We start from the raw sequence: 6,000 nt of genomic DNA, 5'->3' as shown, positions 1-6,000 counted from the left end.
CTTTTAAACTTCAGCTTTTTTTTTACAGATGGTGATATGTTTGCATCAAGAATTTGTTAAAATGTAATCAAATTCATTATTCCCTCTCCCTGTGAAATGTTCCCCGTGCAATTGGCTGCACAACCCCAAAGCATGATTGATCCACCACCATGCTTAATGGTTGGTGAGATGTTCTGTTCCTGAAATTCTGTGCCCTTTTTTTCCCCACATATTTTTGATCATTGTGGCCAAAGAGTTCTATTTTAACCTCATCGGTCCCCAGGACTTGTTTCCAAAATGCTTCAGGCTTATTTAGATGTTCTTTTACATACTTCTGACACTGAATTTTATGGTGAGGATGCTTCTTTCGTGAAGGCCATGTTTGTGCAGGTGTCTCTAATTAGTAGAACTCCAGAGTCTGCTAAATCTTTCTGTAGATCTTTTGCAGTCAAGTGGGGGTTCTGCTTTGCCTCTCTAGCAATCTTACAAGTAGCTCTCCCTGAAATTTTGCTTGGCTTTCCAAACCTTACCTTGACCTCCACTGTTCCTGTTAACTGACGTTTCTTAATTAAATTTCGAACTGAGGAAAGGGCAACTTGAAAACGCTCTTCTATCTTCTTATAGCCTTTTCCTGCTTTGTGAGCCTCCACCATTTTTATTTTCTGAGTTCTAGGCAGCTGCTCAGAAGAACCCATGGATGCTGTTTTTGGCATACTGTTAGAGGCTGGGTTTTTATAAACCTGGGAAATTTGCATCACCTGCTCTTTCCTAATAATGATAGTGAACAAGCCATAACCTTAACAGGCTAATTAAGGTCTGAAACCTTGGTCAAAGTTATCTCAGCACACAAATATCCAAGGGTAGGTACCCAAACTTTTGCATCAGCCCATTTTCCTCTTTGTAATTTAAAAAAATGTAAAACAATTACTATATTTTTTTTTTACCAAAATGCAATGGAAATGTGTCATCTTTAACTTTAGGCCTTTAAGAGTTCATTCCATTCTCAACTTCCTTAATTGTTCACAATAGCAGCAATTTTGGCGTAGGGGAAACCAAACTTTTACATGCCACTGTGTGTATGTGTATATATATATATATATATATATATATATATATACATATACATATACATACACATAAGAAGTCATGGCCGGTCATGGCCGAAAGTGTTGACACCCTTTAAATTGTTCCATTAAGTGAAGTATTTCTCCCAGAAAATGATTGCAATTACACGTTTTGTTAAGTACATGTTTATTTCCTTTGTGTGTATTGCAACAACACAAAACATTAGAGTAAAAAAGGCACATTGGACAAAATTTCACACTAAACCCCAAACATGAGCTGGACAAAATTATTGCCACCTTTCCAAAAATGTGGATAAACAAGCATGTGATGCTCATTCAAACTCACCTGTGTCAAGTAACAGGTGTGGGCAATATGAAAATCCCATCTGAAACCAGATAAAAAGGAGAGAAGTTGACAAAATCTTTGCATTGTGTGTGCCACACTAAGCATGGAGAACAGAAAGAGGAGGACTTGAGAACCAACATTATTCAAAAATATCAACAATGTCAAGGTTACAAGTCCATTTCCTGGGATCTTGATGTTCCTTTATCCATGGTGCAAAACATAATCAATAAAATTACAATCAATGGAACTGTAGTTAATCTTACTGGACATACACGGCAAAGAAAATTTGATGAAAGGTTACAACGCAGGATAGTCCGGATGATGGCTAAGAAGCCCCAATCAAGTTCCTAAGAAATTTAAGTAATCCTGCAGTCCCAGGCTGCATCAGTGTCCGCGCAAATGATCTGTTGACATTTGAATGAAAAGAAATGCTATGGCAGGACACCCAGGATGACCCCACTGCTGACACACAGACATAAAAAAGTTGGACTGCAGTTTGCCAAAATGTATTTAAGTCACAGAACATGAAATAAAGGTGCCAAAAGTTTCCAAAATTCACAGCAAAAGGACACCATATAAGGAAAAAATAATATACTCAGTAAAACTTAACATTTAATAATATCCCTATAATAAAAACACACACCACATACGACCTTAGACCAGTGCCAGTTGTTTGACACAAAAACATAAGAAAAAGATACAGGGTGCTCTCGATCCCTAGATTTCCGACTATCTGTCCCCTGCGCAATGGCGCCCCCGCTCAACGTAGGCTATCCCTCAATCGCCCTGATGGGCCCTTACGTGCAAGAAATGTAACAAAGTCAAACAACAGAGCATTCACTCTTAGACAAAATATCTCAATGATAATTGATAACATACAACTTATTGCACATGCCCAGATATACTAGTGCGTATCCTCAATATATTTGGCACTCTTTTAATGTTGCACTTCTTCTAATAAGCAACAGACTAGGGTCACCTGTATTACGTTCCTAGGTGGCCCTACCTGCCTGTGGGCGTTGGCACCCTAGAATCCTGCGCAAATGGCGCCCCCACTCCACGTAGTCTATCCCTGGTTACACCCTATACTACTTGCAAGGGGATAAAAAATACTACATAGGGGAAAAAAATCTCTCAACCAGAAATACACATTAATAGTATGCGACAGGCCCCAGAAAAAAAGTGACCGAGGGCTAAAAAAACCCCACAGTGTCAACAAATTGTTTGTAAATCCATATAGAAAATAAGATTCTCAAATATGTAATTCTCAGTTCTCAAGTATGTAGTTCTCGACGCGTTTCCCTGAAATCAGTTCATCAGGAGACATACTTATAACTATTCAGAGAACTTATCTGAGTGACGATTCAGGAGGATAAAGATCACACTCTAAGCCATTAATAATGTGCAGCGGGGAACAGTGTCCATCCGATACCACTGGTCTCTATCAGCCTTCAAAATGTATTTAAGCCAAAATCCTTCTGGGAAAGCGTTTTGTGGACAGGTGAGAACAAGATAGAGCCGTTGGTTTTAACATATCGTGTACTGGAAAATGGGAAAAAAATTCCAAATGCGGTGAAACTGCAAAAAAAAGTGCAATCCCACACTTGTTTTTTTTAACCATTGTTCACTAAATGCTAAAACTGACCTGCCATTATGATTCTTCGGGTCATTATGAGTTCATAGACATCAAACATGTCTGGGTTCTTCTTTATTTAAGTGGTGAAAAAAATCCAAACTTCGGTAAAAATAAATAAATAAAGGCACCATTTTCTGAGACCCATAGTGTCTCCATTTTACGTGATCTCGGGTTGGATGAGGGCTTACTTTTTGCGGGCCGAGCTGACCTTTTTATTGATATAATTTTGGTGCAGATGCGATCTTTTGATCGCCCGTTATTGCATTTTATTGCAATATAGCTGCAACAAAAAAAAAACAAATTCTGACATTTTGAATTTTTTTTCTTGTTATGTCATTTAGCGATCGGGTTAATTTTTTTTGTATTGATAGATCGGGCGATTCTACACTCGGCGATACCAAATATGTGTATCTTTGTTTTTTTATTTTGACTGGTGTGAAAAGGGGGGTGATTTGAACTTTTATATATTTTTTTTTACTTTTTGCATGCTTCTATAGTCTCCATGGGAGACTAGAGGCTGCAGTACTTTGATTGTGTCTGCTACATACAGATGATGATAAGTGATGAGCGAATATACTCGTTACTCGAGCTTTCTCGTGCACGCTCGGGTGACCTCTGAGTATTTTGTGCTCGGAGATTTAGTTTTCCTCACCTCAGCTGAATGATTTACATCTCTAAGCCAGCTTGATTACATGTGGGGATTCCCTACAACCAGGTAACCCCCACATGTACTTATGCTGGCTAACAGATGTAAATCATTCAGCTGTGGCGCAAAAAACGAAGTCTCCGAGCACTAAGAAATACTCGGAGGACCCCCGAGCGTGGAAATCTCGAGTAACGAGTATATTCGCTCATCACTAGTGATGATCAGATCACCTGTGTGTAGCAGAAATGCTCACTCTCTATGATCGCCAACCACTGGGCGGCAATCCGCTCATAGCATTCTGGGCTATGATAACCATTAAGGTCTGCTGGAGACCTCTGGTTGTCATGGCCACCCATCGTGACCTGCGATCACGTGACTGAGTCACCGATGGGTTAGATTTCCGGAAAGCGCGAGTTAAATGCCGCTGTCAGAGATTGACAGCAGCATGCAACTAGCGAACAACCGCGGGTGGATCTCGATTCCATCCGAGGCTGTTAGAGGCAACAAAACAGCTGACATGTGCCTGGAAAGATGTGGGCTCATCGCCGGAGGCCGCATCAAAAGGAGGGATTCCAACATGGGCGTACTATTATGCCCAACGTCGGAAAGGAAAGGGGTTAAAAAAGATTTATATAATTTGTATTTATTTTTGTCCTAGCACTTATTGGTTGTTGTCTCCCATCAGGGCAATAAGGACATTTATCCTGCTTGGGGTTACAATCTATTTACTTATTTAACCATTCAGATGCTGCCATTAATCACTGAAAGCAGCATTTAAAGGGACTGTCAGCACAGAATGACTGAACAAACCACGTACAGGCGCTCGGTGCACCCTTGGCTTGGCCACCTGCTTACTCTCTAGCTCCTCTTCTTTGATTGACAGCTCTGGCGTCATCTAGATAGGGCTCTTGGATAAAGGGGTGAACACAAATCCTGAGGGGCGACCTGTTCTGCCCTGACCAGTCCCCATACAGCACTGACCCGGATGATGACACTTGCTATGTCCCCTTTCTACAGCGCCCCATGTGATTACTGGCCTTATTAGCATGGTTTTTTTTTAGAAACCAATCAGGCGCAGGGAGCGAGTCACGTGGTGCACTGAGGGCGGAAGTTGAAGGTCATGGGCAGAGCGGCGCAGCTGAGGAGGGATTACTTCCGGGGTGAGCCGCCCGCAGCCCTGTGAGTGCTCTGTGTATGTCACCCGTGTTTGTGGCCGTGTATATATCCGCCGTTCCGTCCTTGCTCTCCCTGCAGTGTGCGGTATACGGTGGAGCAGTTCTGCATGTCCCCGACACGTCCTGCTGCTGCAGCTTCTGCTCCATTGTAGGATACTGTTATGTTTCATAGTGTATCCGTGGTTGCCATGGCAACTGTACCCTGGTTCCCTCGTGTGTGGTGGGAACGTGGAGGCTGGGATGTCGGTGAGCTGCCCATATGATAACACCTCTGGTCCTCAGTGCCCCCCGGTCAGTGTTGTCATGGGGACACTGGTGGGGTCCTATCATCTGCAGTACAGCCTGAGCACTGCAATGCTTCCATTATGGCTGCTGATCTATATGGCTGTGCCCTCATTGACACCCACTGCTGCCATCATGGCAGGTGGGCACACTGTTCACTGTGCTCATACGCCGCCGTATAGCTCAGCAGCGGGTGACAGCCCTGAGCCATCGGGCTGCAGCACAATCCTGGGGTAAACCTGTATAAAATGGGCAAAACGTCTTGAACAACTTGTAGTTCCATAACAATCTTGATGTTTCTATGGCAGGCCAGCGTTCCGCGAAGTGGCTGGAGCCCCCGGCATTGCAAAGCACAGCTGAGGCAATCAGAACTTATGCCACAAAAGTGTTATAAGCTGTGACCGTTCTCCATGCTCCAATCACTGGGGAGGAACATTTCTGTCATTAAGGCCTCATTCACATGTACATGTGGTATACATATTTTATTTCACAGATAGAACACGTACCCACTATGATGTATGCTGCAGATCACATGTCCCTACCCTACCTAACTACCTTGGGGTTTGCTGATGTGTAAGGGGTCTCTGCACTAGTGCACTTTAATACTGGTCAGGGTTCATTTGTGTCACCAGTTGGCATTTGGCTATTTTCCGCTGCCTTTTGTTGGGTCTATGGATGTCAATCAGTGTTATTCCTTCTAGCCAATCATGTTTTTGATTTCCTAAATTTATTTATTTTGTGCAAGGTGACCTTCCTTCTCCGACCATTGTAATTATTATTCTTTATAATTTATATTATGTTCAGAATGCCATAATGTTACTTACCTTTGACCACAATGTCAGCTTTTTTTTAAATTATTTTCCTTGTGTTTT

General features: G+C 42.3%; 1 protein-coding gene across 1 annotated transcript in view; it reads left to right on the top strand.

The window, feature by feature from the left end:
- Positions 1-4,807: 4,807 nt before the first annotated feature.
- LOC138665354 (zinc finger protein 665-like) overlaps positions 4,808-6,000 on the top strand; it is a 42,267-nt gene continuing 41,074 nt past the window's right edge. The window contains exon 1 of the mRNA XM_069752753.1: positions 4,808-4,850. The gene's annotated coding sequence lies outside the window, so the exon portion shown is untranslated. The remainder of the gene's footprint in view (positions 4,851-6,000) is intronic.

The sequence above is a fragment of the Ranitomeya imitator genome, chromosome 2, assembly GCF_032444005.1.
Source record: "Ranitomeya imitator isolate aRanImi1 chromosome 2, aRanImi1.pri, whole genome shotgun sequence".
NCBI classification, from domain to species: Eukaryota; Metazoa; Chordata; class Amphibia; order Anura; family Dendrobatidae; genus Ranitomeya; species Ranitomeya imitator.
The sequence above is the reverse complement of the archived record's forward strand: the minus strand, read 5'-3'. Positions and strand labels throughout refer to the sequence as shown.